Source organism: Thunnus maccoyii, chromosome 6, assembly GCF_910596095.1.
Source record: "Thunnus maccoyii chromosome 6, fThuMac1.1, whole genome shotgun sequence".
In the NCBI taxonomy this organism is placed as follows: Eukaryota; Metazoa; Chordata; class Actinopteri; order Scombriformes; family Scombridae; genus Thunnus; species Thunnus maccoyii.
In genome coordinates, this window is record NC_056538.1 from 28,261,441 (window position 1) to 28,275,430 (window position 13,990).

A 13,990-nucleotide genomic window follows, 5' to 3' on the forward strand; every position below is an offset into this window, starting at 1 on the left:
TGTGCTATTTTTTTCAACTGTAATCAGCACCTTTGCTACGTTTTTCCAATAATTCAAGAACTACAAAAGGGTATAAATCTGATACAAATGTCTTCAATGTAACTTTAAAAAGAAACCAGCTCAAAACCCTCTGTGAGTAATGATGTATAGTTTGTGCCAGTCTTGTTGTGCCATATAACTGTCCAAATACGGACAACATGGCATTGTACTGAGACATTTTCTTATAGGCAGCCACAGTCGGGAGTTTGACTGCAGAAAGAGTTTCAACTACCTAAAATATCAGCCATAAAAGTGTTTGCATTTTTGTCTAGAAATACTGAGCAAGAGATTCTCATTTTTTCTCATTTTATAGACCAAGACTAACCCATTTGTTCATAAGGTCAACAGTCATAGAGCAGGCAATCCATCCAAAAAAAAGAAGTATTTCCAGAAATATTTCCACTGACAGAAGCACCAGTAGACCAGAATGCAAAGCTGGCAGATGAAAACGCTGCGTTTAACAGCGTGACTGTCAACTGGAAAACTCGCAATGCTATCACTATAAATTTCTTCATGTACAATTTTCACAGCTGAAATTTAAGTCTCATTCTCTGGAAGACATCAGAAGGCATCGTGAGGAAATAGGAGATTGCAGGAAGGAAACAAGAAAAGCAGATAAACCGAAATGTGAAATACGTCACTTGATCAGAGTAGCTTGCATCGCACTGAACATCACAGACAACAGTGTTTGATATTTCTCTGCCCTTTACTCCAAAATGTGACATGTTTTTCTGTCAGTCTCTGATATGTTTCTGCAATGACTTTATTATGTCTGCTTGGATTTCTCTCAAATGTTATACAGTCCATTCATGAATAGACAAGAAAGCACCCCTGCACTCTTACACAGTGCTCCCCTTCTACTGTTACACTATAGCGCCAGCTGGACCAAAATATTTGCAGGAGTAAACCATTACATGGCTAAATATGAGTAAGGGAAAACATGAAACCATGTAATTATGGAGTAATACAGCCTGAAGGGCTGGAAGGTTAATTCACCCAACTTTAAATGTTCACAGTCGCACGAGTGCAGGTCTCTTCTCCATTAACACAACAGACTTCCAAGGCGCCTGTGAATGGGATCAGCTTTTTTTTTTCTTCTTCTAACAGTCAGACATATCACCGTTTCTTGAAACAGTTGCAGCATATGAGTCAGACCTTAAGAAGAAAATTAAACCCCCGCTGGGTGATTTTCCAGTGTTAGATGGGAGATATTAGCGGATGCTTTACAGTTCATGATTTTGCTAAGAGATTAAACGCAGCTTCAGTCAGTAACTCTATAACTTCGCCTCCCACAGGAGGTCATGAGTTCACAACAGCCTCTTATCACATTCTAATGTGTCCTCTTTTTCAGGGCTGCCTCTGTATCCATGGCAACAGGTCTACAATGGCAAACTGGAGACACACACACACACAGAAAGACACACACACACACACACACACACACACAGGTTGAGAGAGACGGATATTGTCGGCTTGAGAAGTGTTCACTCACACTACAAAGGAACATGTACAAACACATTCCAGGCTGGTGAGGACCACAGACGCAAACAGAAACATGGATCAAACATTTACATACAGATCCCCAGATATTGAAAAGAAAATGCACATGAAGCATTTAAGCGCTGAAGGTCATTAAACATGTTATTTTTATCTCAAAACAGATTTGTACTGTTACTACTATCTGTGGCACCTACCTGCTGTATCTATTTCTTTGGCTTTTTCTGTCTCCTTCCACATCTCCTCCTAAACTCTCTAATCAACAGCAATAAGTTTTGTGACCTGCATCCCCAGGTGCGGAGGTGAGGGGTCAGAGCTTTATGGCGGAGCGGGTAGGGGTCGGGACCTGCGCTCTGTGGAATTTGGGTGTCACCATGGCAATCACAATGGAGCGGTGAGAATGACAGGTAGCCCCTGGGGGCTGTAAATAACAGATATGCTCTCATACTTATGGGAAGGGGGCAGGGGGGCTAAAAGCCTGGTGTAGCTCAAAACAGGAAATGAGTATAAGAGGGATGGACAGGGAAAACAAAAACAGACAAATGGGAAAAGATAATTGCATTTGAGGAGCAAAGGAATGCCACAAGCTGAAGGGCAGAATCTCATATCCCGCTCATAAAACCTCACAAAACCCAAGTATGAATTCATCAGGTTTTAGGGACTCTTAACCTGCTTGAGAGTCTTTTACTGTTAAAATATTTGGAATAGTTTTAGATCAGTTGGATTTGTCTGTACAGAAATAAATCACAAAACAGAGAAATGGAGAAAAATGATAAATTGGCACAGATGTCTTTAGAGGAAAAGTGTGTTTTTAACACAGTTATAAAACATGGAGGTGAAATGGATGAAAATAATTCATGAAATGATCATCACAGAGGCGGTAAAGAATGATAAAATAAAACACTCTTGATTAAAATATAGGGATGAGGTGAAATAATGTGAAAAATACAGAAAAAAATGCTAAATTGGTGCACTTGAAATCAATTTTATAACTGACAAAACACAAAAACAGACAAAAGCAATGGAAACACGGCAACTCATTAGGATGTAATTAGTTATGAGTTATAATCACAGTGTCGTGCATCATTTTGAAATCTGGATATAAAAACAGGCCGCACAGAAACATTTTAACTCCAGGGTATAAGATTGTAAAAAATCATCCAGATCACTGGAGACACTGTGAGGAGACACAAGCTTGAGACGGGGCCAGCTTCATCCCAAACACTTTGCTTGTCTGGCTTGTCAAAAAGGGGAGTTAGGAGCAGAGAGGAGGCAAGTTGTTTAAACGTGTTTGAGAAGCACAAGCAGAGACACGGCCAGCAACACTTTGCTTTGGACACAGCCAGTGGGAGACAGTGGTGTGTAATGCAACGTGTTTCTCCTGCAGGCTCCAGAAAAATTCCTCTGAAGCCAACACACATGCAGGACCGGTGCCAGGAGAGGCAGGGGGTACAGGAGGAGGGAGGGTGGTCAACATCAAAACACATGGACGTATATATGAGTCCAGAGAGAACAGTCGTACCCTGTCTAATGTTACTTTTGAAAGCTGACTTCATCTGAACTAACTTCCTTGAACAAGGTAATGATGGTTAAACCTCTCTTTAGAATCATCTATAAGTCTTTTCTTTTCTCCAGGATGTGGAAAACTTAAAGCGATTACTGCTGGAGAAATGTATTTTGGAAAACTTAACCATACAAATTGATGCTATTCAGTTCTCCACAGGCGCCATTGTGGCCACTGGATATGTAAACTGATGTTTTTTCAGCTGCTTGATCAGAACTTTCAGAAAAATTTCTGTCTTTATTCCTCATTTTTGTAAGCACAATGACGCCATACAACCGTCTGAGGAGCACTTATTGATCTGTCCGAACAATCCAAAATTGAGATGGAAACTGGATACAGCAGCTCTCTTTCTGCACTCTGTCAGTTGATCCAAGAGAGAATAAGGGATTCAGGTGTATACAAAATAAAGAGATGGAGAGGCACAGCCCATCTCTCAAGGAAGGGAGGGGAGGGAGTCCTTCACCCACCCCCAGGGTAGGTCACAGTCCCTGACCTCTGACTTCTCTCTCAAAGAAGGGAATTTAGGGGAGGGAGAGAGAAACATGTCTGAGCAGAGCAAGTACCAGAGGAGCAGCAGGAACAAAGACTCGACACAGGCAGCACGCCACGTAAGACATCTACATTTAAAGAAGGACCATCAAAAGTGATAACAATCCTCAGAAAAGGAGAAAAGGACTGTAGTAAAATCTGAATCTGAAAACAATATAAGACACAATTAAACCCCTCATTTTAAATACAGTTTAATAGGGGTGTTTTTTAGTTCTGGACAATTTCTGCAGCCTCTTTCCTGTCTTTTTCTGCAATCAACCTCCCTGTCATCACATGCATACCTGAGTGATGCTGATCAGAGTCTCATTCTGTGCTGTCCAACCTTGGAGCCACTACTGAGGTTTGTTCTTCTCTGTTGTTCTTCACTTTTCTTCTTTAATCTGCATTAAAGGGCCCGGGTGACCCCTGACCCCTCATACATCTGTCTCAGAGGCCATGTGCCTTCCAGATGTGCTCGTACCTGACCCCCCGACTGCCAAAGTCGGAGTAATTCAATGAGGCATCAGTAGATGGCAGCACACAAAGTTTATTTGCAGGAACCAAACCAGTGCTTGAAAATGAGCTATTATTCTAAGTCACTGTTCATAAATAAATGTGTTTGAAGCGTTCTTGTGAAATGTTTGGTACTTTATCTCATGTATGACTGTATAAGACATATTTGATGTAGGAGCAGTATCACTGCTGTTGCTATTTTGTACCTAAAACTTTGCTCTTAAATGTGTGACAGAATGGAAAATCAGTGTAAAAACCAAAAAGTAAAGTCAATCATTAAAACTTTTCTTTTAATGAGAATGATCAACAACCACTGAATGAATAACATAAGCCTAATAGAAGATTAATGAATCATAAAACGATATGATAATCATAATTCAAGCCAAAGTAATGACTTCATTCCTTTCAAAGAAAGCCAGTGACAATATGTGACTCCATTTTTTACCCTTCTTCCTCTCTACATCACTGCCTGTCCTGCTCCAGATGTTCAGTGTCTGTAAAAACCTCATTGAGAAAAACTGGGAGTAAGTTGTTTTTGTATGTGTGTGTGTGTGTGTGTGTGTGTGTGTGTATGAGAGTGTGTCCTCTCCAAAAATCTGGCAGACGTCCAGCCAGCAGCTGTTCAAGAAAATATTACATTCATATTGTTTTTCTTTTAACGTGCTAAAATAAATCTGTTCCACATGGGAAATGAGGGAGCTTATTTAATGATAATAATTATTTCAGCGGTCGAGAGGCTTGACAATGAAGGAGTTCTAGACGGGGACGGAAGGGTGTTGATGTAGACTTGAGACTCGAGACTCAGCCTGGAGTCACAAAAATGAACGGCTGCTACTTGACTGCTGTGAGACATGATTTGACTCGAGACTTGAAAGCAGCAAATAAGATACAAACAGACAGGCTTTGCGTAGCTTCACGGCTTGAATATTTTAATAGTTGTACACTGAGAAGATTTCTCAGCAGTGTAAAAATCACTAGTAACACAGCTCTCAAAAGAAAATGTTTAAATGATTTTCATTGCTATCAGAGACCTTAAAGACTTGCGACTGACTTGCAATTTGCTTCTGGAGACTTGACTGAACTGGATTTGCCCTCAACAACTCGATACTTGACTTGGCATTTGGTTTGACAATACTTGAAACCTGACTTCGACTTGGCCCAATAGACTTAAAAACAGCTCCACATCTGACCACATCATCTGGACCTCAGTTCATCTCCTAAAAAATAAAGGGCCCAAATAAGGGCTCCAACCTTCTTCCCTGCTTTTTCTTTCTCCGTATCCCTGCCTGCCTGCCCCTCAACTCTGTGTCAGTCCATACCTGACTGTGTTCTCTCTCACAGATGAGGAATTTCAACCCATCCAGATCTGTAAATTCACCATATATGTATGACTTTTTCCTCCCTCGACCACCTCCCCACCCCATCTTCTCTTACTCACTCTTCATTAGGGAAAGCTGTGCACATTTTCTCAGTCCCCGAAGCTTTCAGCACTACAACACACTCTTTCCCTGTCCGATTAAGCACACTAACAAGCTTAGCCAGTCTGTGAAAGCCAGATTTACCGCCATTCCTCTATGCTGGTAATTATTGGCAGAGCGCACTGTAACAATTCTGGTTATAAAACGCTTACTGCTCTGTCACGGTCCACCTCCCCACTGACCCCCAAACCTCCATCCTTCCTTCACACCCCCTCTCTCTCTCTCTCTTTCTGGCCTTCTCACTCGATCTCCCGCTCCCTCTCTTCCAGTTTAACTCCTGCTCCAGGATTCTCAGCAGAGCCAAAGAGCTAAGAGAGCCAGAGAGAGAGCCCTCTCTTCATGGAGGGGGGAAAATGCTGAGAACAAGTCAGAGTGAGAAAGGAGGCCATTGTAGGGGGCTGGCCTGGGGACAAGTCACCCATTCAGATGCGGCCAGCCGTGTACAATGGCTAAACTAACATCATTGACATTTGGAGTTGCCCAAGCTTTAGAGTGAGAGGAAAGGGGAGGAGTGGGGGGGGGGATGCCATCAGGGGCGGGGAGGCTGGCGAGAGGAGCGGTGTCGGCAAAGGCCCTTCAGAGGCACCAGCCATTGATCAAAAATTCATGTCAGCGGCTGGGATCAGACCAGCATGCCCTCTGTTAGCTTTCATGTGCTGGAGAAGCAGGGGGGACGCAGAAGAACGGTATGGAGGAGGGGAGGACATCTGAGATAGCCACCTTTTCTAAACCCTGTCCCCATGGACCAGGCTGGGCCGACAACAGAAGGCCACCCAGGGCCACATGGGGCCACCAAGGGCCAGCAGGGTGATAGAGAACAGGCCCATGCTTGATCAAAGCACTCAGATAGCACTGCTTGTTACACTCTATCGGTTGCCATTAAGGGACACAGTGCTTTGATTAATGATAAAGTGAGCAGCCAAGTGGACTTCATGGCATTTACTAATGAGTCATTCAACTGCCCTTGACTGATATGGATGTGGCCTGGTATCAGTGACAGTGGTACGCCATAAGGAGATTTTCTGTCGTTAAAATTCCTAAGTGAAAGGGCTTCAGCATGACTAGATAGCATCCTATCCGTCCTAGAGTCCTGTTTTCAGGAGATAAATCCATGTCATATGGTTCTGTTCTTTAGACCATTTGTTTAGACGTACATACCAGTGCCTTAAAGCACCTTAAAGATACAGTCAAATGGCATGGTAAATGGTAAATGGAGTGCACTTATATAGCACCTCTTTAGTCTTCCAACCACTCAAAGCAGCCATCGGGAGCAATTGGGGGTTTGATATCTTGCCCAAGGACACTTCGAACTGCTCATAGTCACCATAATGTCTTTAAAATGCTTTATTTTATTCTAAATTTTTCATAATGCAGAATCTTGAATCAAAGTGCTAATATTTTCTCAAGGGTAGAAACTGACAAAAGGAAAATCACCACAATGTTTGTGTCTAACAGAGATAGTTAATTAAAGGCTCTGCTCAGCCTTGGTACATCTGCACAGATGTTTTCACTTCTTTGCTTGATTAAAAATCTTCAGGATCGTGTCAGTGAGATTAACTAACATTTTCCACTCTCCTGTCAGTTTTGTTGCGCCTGACAATTAACACCTTTATGATTCTCATTAGTGTATAATCAGTGATTCCCATCATTATTTCCATGAAAGCTTTCCCCATCATCATCAAACTAAGCAGAGGTCTAATTAGAATAACTGAAAACACCTGTGGTTTCATCTTTTGAGTTAAAACTCCCCAAAAATGACATTATAAACATGCCTGATATCCTTCCATATGATATTACTCATTCTAACTTTACGATCTTGCTCGGTTTCAGGGAAGATCACCTGTGAGAAGCAGGCAACAGGTGATTGAGTGAGCATACAGTGATCACAGAGAGAGCTGGCAGTACAGTGAAGTGGAAGAATGTTGAATCGTTGGCTGCGGGGTTTGACTTCAGGATCCAAATGTTAATCAGAGCTGCCAAAGAGCCAAGATTTTCATGCTGTTCCATCGTTTTTTGGCATACAGTTATCTGGTCAAACAACTGGGACGAGGGCTGATGTGGTCTGAGTCCTGCAGCTGGCAACATCTCTCTCTCTCTCTTTCTCTTTCTCTCTGGAGTACACAGTCCAGGGTGCTCCTGGGAAAGGCCACATCAACACGCGCCTGCTTGATGACGTCCACAGGCCGAGGGAAAGCTTATGAAGGCACCCACTTTGTTTAAACAAGCCTGTGCGTGCGGCTGAAGGGGTAAACAAGGCCGGACCACCTAGCCTGCATTGCTTCGCCTGCCAGCCTGGAGACAGCCTGGCATGGGTCGGTGTTAGAATATCCCTCCCTGGGCTGGGCCGCAGTACCGTAGCGTCATCCCAAAGGTCCCGCCTCCTGCTCTGTCTCCACGCTGGGCCCCTTGAGGGCAAAGTCCTCCCCCTCGGCTCATGCCTGTGATTCAGTGGGGGCAGCTCAGTCTCTTGAATGCAATAACAGCTGCTAAAAGCAACAAACTGAGAACCTGATATATACTCTGAAGGACTGACCCCTGCTCATGAATCAGCCCCTGGACAGGAGGTACTTGAGCATGGGTCATGAACAAAGTTCCCTGCAATGCCCTATAGATCCTCTTGCCTAACCACCAGGCTATTTTTGGGTCACCCTCCACGCATCAAAAGGCCTCCAAATATCTCTTCAGTGAGGAGAGAACATTTCCGGGTTGATTTAAAGCAGATGATGGGTTTTTTTCACTTCTGAAATTATATTGTTGTTTCATGTTGTTATGTTTATTTTTGAATCCAGTCATTTACTGTGGTTCGGCATTTGTTCCAAAGTATATCTCAACAACGCTCAAAATGCCTTGACACAATGTCCCAGACAGATGCTTTTCATAAGACACTTAAATTACACAGGGTGACACTGTTGATGTGCTGCCAGAACTGTTGGTGTGTTTGGACAAGAAATGAGGCGTCCACCCATATTACACTTGCAGAGACGACTAGACATACGCAAGCTGTGTGTGTACGGAGCTTAACACATACTGCAACCCGCGCACCGAGGGCTGGCGGGTTCCTTCCTCATGCATTCCCAGGGTGCACCGCTTTCTAACAGCTGTGGGGGCCTGTTAACACCCCGATCACCGATGTGATTATGACTCTCTTAAGATACTAAATCACACGCAGCTCCTGTTGGACAAAGACGGGCTTGTCCCTCCGCCGTCCGGGAGATCCTGACACAACCCCAGCTGGAACACACGGCACGTTTATCTGGGCCAGTGTCCAGCTCACCTTCTGTGTCCTGGGAGGTGAGGAGCACAGGGAGTTATGTTCCCCTTGGCGAACAGAGGAGGGGGTGTTACAATTGATACTCACACTGTACACAATCAACACTCATAACATGCCAAGGTGGGCCACCCGCTGAGCAAAGGCCACCCAACGGACTTTACGGCTGCTTGACTGGGTACAGAGATTCATGCTGTTAAATGTTTTTCCATTTGTTGACGTTTTGAAATTTTCTGCAATCTGTGTGTGTCCCGAGATTTCAATGTGTATTTTCAATTTAATATCAGTGAGTCCACATGGGTGATGGGAAATGGGTAAAACATCCATGTCCTTCAAAAAACGAGGGATGTCCTGCCAACACCTCGGTGCATCTGGCATAGACATTTCTGCAGCAGTGATTAAAAAGCGATTTAATAGGAAACTTGAAGAATGTGGCCGCAAAAGTTCAGAGTGAGCTTCGGAGTGAGCTTCATAATGCACGTCTCTTGTGGTTTATTTCACCTGAGACGTGACTGAGTGTTTAATCTTCCACGTACGACAGAGAATGTGTGCCACTCTCACCGCTGCTGTAATAAAAGTTTTGCTGCAACGATGGCAGGTCGGCGCTAACAGCATGATGTCACTGAGGGGAAGGAAGTCGAACATCCAAGCAACAATTTTACTGCTGGGCGTAGACTCGATGCTTGAGTTTCTGGTCCTGACAGTATTTTTACCTCATTACATTAACTACAACTGTATATATGTTGGACATCTTACAGATATGACATGATGTCCATTAAACAAGGAGCTCATGAGTGTAGTGTTTACAGAGGGAGCATTATCGGACTGAACAGAGGCTTCTCTATCTGCCACAGTATCTCATATTGAGAAAGAATTATTAAGAATTAAAGGTCCTATAAGAATTTTGAAGCAATTACATGTATTAATCATTTGTTATTGCCAATGAGTAAATGGATTGTAACATAACTTAAAAAATAAGACCTTCCCCGACTTTCTCAGTTGTCTGTAACAGCCTGTGGACTGGACTGACTCAGGCCGGTTTTTCCACAAAAATCCAAAGAATGTCACGTTTTTGTGCGGTCCCAAGTGTCTTGCCTCTCTCCCAGTAACCTCAACAAACAACCGGCATCTACCACTACAAAAACGGTGCAACGTATACACAAATCTATGATATTGTAATTTATTCCCATGCATGCTGCTCAGAGTAATCTCAGTCAGTGGCTCTTCTGGCAGCAGCACAGCATCTTTCCCTCTCCTCTTGCGCCATACGCACGCAGGCAGGAGTGAGAATTTACTATGGTTATGGGGACGCTCTGTGTCTCTGTCGCTCTGAAACTTTCTCGCAAGGCCCAATAATAGGTTTTTAGGTTAGTATGCCTATGCAAAATCATGAATTTAAGTACCTAAATTCTGAAATCTAGTAATATAACATAATTTTACATTTTACAGGGTTGCCAACACGCTCTAATCTCTCAAATAAGAGACCCTGCTTCACCACAACTGGCCACAACTGGTTCAAATCAGTGCAACTCAGAGCTCAGCACACCAGGTTAGTTAAGGCTGTTTAAACAGGGTTGGATGGGATGAAAAACATTTCATATATGAAATAGCTTCTTCTAATAATCATTTCCTGTCCTGATCTACTGATTCTATACTGTTCTTGATGCATTATATTGCAAACTAGACTAGACTAGACTAGACTAGTGCAGGTGGCTGTTTTTTGACATAATCCAAGAGGTTAGGTGGTGTAGAAATGCAGGAAATTTGTTTTAAATTACTTTTTTTTTTTTCTGAGGGAGGACCCCCACCCCAACTCCACCCCACCCCCCTGCCAATTATGTATCTTTCCAAGTTTGCTCCCCCAATTTTTAAACATAACCAGGCTCCCATGCATAGACTTGTATTTGGATAGACTTCAGAGACTAAAGTGGGGAGTGTCGGATGATGGGAGCGACTTGGTGAGGAGCATAGATCTTTCTAATCCTATGTTTTATGTATTATTTAATATCTGGAGTGTATATCAAAAATGCTACGTAATAAACACAAATTAGCAAAAAGATTTGTCATCCATCTGCCCCCCCCCCCCCCCCCACACCCTCCACCCCACGGGAACAAATCTCTCCAAGCTGAAGTCAAAAGTTGGCAGCCCTGTTAACGCATATTTTTGTGGGTTGGGCAGTGTGGATTGGCTCTTACCGGCCAGTGGCCACAGCACAGCGGGACCCTCTGTGTGTGTGTTTGTGTGTGAGCATGCACACACACAGTGGGGGTTGGGGGGGGGGTGGACTGACTGAGAGATGCTTTGCAGAAACACGGTGCAAAACACAACGTTATATTATTATTTTATGCAGTTCACTTAATGGCCACCAGTGTCACTAATGAGAAGGAATTTCTGATTCTTACGTATAGAACCTTTAAGATTTAATTCCAAAATAAGCTGCACTATTTTTCAAAAATGTTTATATGTAGAAGCTCAAAGATGTTAATATGTTTTAAAATATTCTTTAATATATTCTTTTTGTCCAAATAAATTACTACATCTCTGACGGAGCTTCTGAGCTGAGTGGGGAATAATTCAACATGAAAGTATATTTAACTACTGGTATGTTGTGTAGAAACTAAACGACTGTATTTATAATCAAAATACATCATGCTTAATGTCCATCTTATCAGTGATGCTTGAAACTTGAAATACTCACCTGACCACAATTACATTCTCGAAGCTCATATCTCACCTTTGACCCTGAGCTTTTTGTAGACGTCTTGGGAAATATCAGCAACCTTGACTGCAAACAACACTCCCAGATCTGTTCTTCATCGGCATATAGAACTGATCAGAGAAACGAGGAGTTACCTGGAGAAATGAGAAAGATCAGACATCTCTTTCTATCTGTCTTTCTCTCTCATCTCTCCCTCTCAGTTCACGCAGATCATCCGTCCTGAACTGCTCTGGCCTAGCCTCGGCTGTTCCAACAACATAATTCAATTGTCTTTTTATCCACAGGCGATGAATAACCTCTGAATAGTAAATCAGCGCCATGGCGTCTCATCTCTGGACTGGAGTGCGCCTCTGATGGGTCCACAGGGGCTCAGATGGAGAGACCGAGCAGGCTCCGTTCCATCCCCTGCTGATGCAAATCAAAATAAAAGCCATTCTGAAAGGCTCAGCATGTGCTCAAGTCATTTGAGGCCCCGTCAGGAAAAACCCAGGAGAAAATACATCCCTGATTCCCATCCACATATTGACAGACAGGGAGACAAATGTGTCTCCCTGTCTCAAGCACACCCTCTCAACCTCAACGTGGTGACTGCTTGCACACGGTGTGATGAAACAGGGACAGAAACACAACAGAGCAGCAGGATGAAGGATCCTGAAGTCTGTCATATTTATGTATGTGTTTAACATTTGTACATCAGTGCATAAACATGTGAGAAATTGTATCAGTTGCAGAGAGGGATCAATGCAACTGCATCCTACAAAAACACAAGCAAATGGAGAAAACACTTATCTGGCTCAAATGCAATGAAAATACAGAAAGTACAAGCACATACAGGAATGTTGCAGGCTGTACACAATACAGTGGAAGAGAGTTACAACACAACACTTATGAATGTGATTTGCTAGAGTCAAACACTCTTCAGTGGGGTTGCAAAATGAGATAACAATGTGAGTTTATTTTGGTTTAAATATTTTGATTGCATGAATTTGATATCATTGGAGATATTGGCTGTACACCTAGCATTAGCCTTTTGTAGCCAGAAACTTTTTTTGTGTTGTGTATGACTTAGAGGCTGTGTTTTTTGTATTTGCAGCATGTTTCTTTGTGTGTTGTAAAAGCAATGAAGATGTTTTCTGATCTATTAAGTTGCAATGCATTAGGCTCTCTCGGCCACCATATGTATGTAAGCGTGTGTCTGTACTAATAATACTGAACAGAGTTGACCTTATGTATGTAAATAAGTGTGTTTGCATGTGTGTATACATGTGTGCGTAATGAAGGGGGTGTCTCCCAGAAGCAGATGTTGGTGTTTTGTCAGAATAATTTGGTGGGAATTTTCATGAGCTGCACAAGGCCACAGCTGGGTTACAGGTGGGGAGGTGGGGGTGGGGGTGGTGGGGGAGTGGCGGGGCGGGGGGGGGGGATGGTTATGAGGAGGGTTAAGTAAGAGCGGAACCCCGGACCCCTCAGGGACAAACCCTTGTTCTGAGCCAAAAACAGTCAGAGAGAGACATGCAGACAGAGGGAGGTGGGGTGAAGGTGAAGACAGCAATTATTCAAATTAGTATGTTTCTTATCATATACTGTATCTCCTGTGAAACTAATGACAAAGCAGGTTTGGCTACTCTCACTGGTTGCTGGCCTTCTGTTTTTGCATACTTTCAATTTCTAGCATGGATGCACCCACTGACCGCATTTAACGCATGCTCAGATAAATCCTGTTTTTTTTCTGCGAGCATGAGCTCCACTCAGATCTGTTTTGAAGTATATGAAGCAACAAAAGAAAAAGACGTTTTAAAAAGAAAGCAAGACATACAGAGTGGCAATTACCTCAGCTCTTGGCAGGGACTCTAATTAAAACCAAACTTGTTTCCTTCAGTGAACAAACATGACAGGCGCTGAGCAGAGGAGCTTTTTTTCCACTTCTGCCAAAATATTAAGTGAGTGCAGGTGCTCCAGGAATGTCGACAAGGGTGGGGGCAAGGCAGAGTTTGACCTTCTTCTCTCTCCATTGTGTATGTGTGTCTCCATATGTGTGTTTATTTATGTATTTGCGCACGTGTTTCCTCCAAACCTGACTGTTTTCACGCATGCTTTGGTTGCACGGCAGAGGAGCACACCCAGCAGTTTGTCTTAACACCCCTCTGCAGCTTCGCTGTGGTAGACAACTGGAGCAAAAGCAAATGATTGTTACGTTATTCAGGAGAGGCTGGGGGCTGCCCTAAGCAGGAACAGATGCAGGGGTCCTGGCGGCTCCTGGGCCTGATTGAAGGAGGCTCGGTAGCCCCAGTGGAGCCTCTGACCGGATCCACGGAGGCTTGGCAGATGGGAGAATTTCCTCTCTGCACCCCTTACAACACAACGAATACAACGATCACTGACC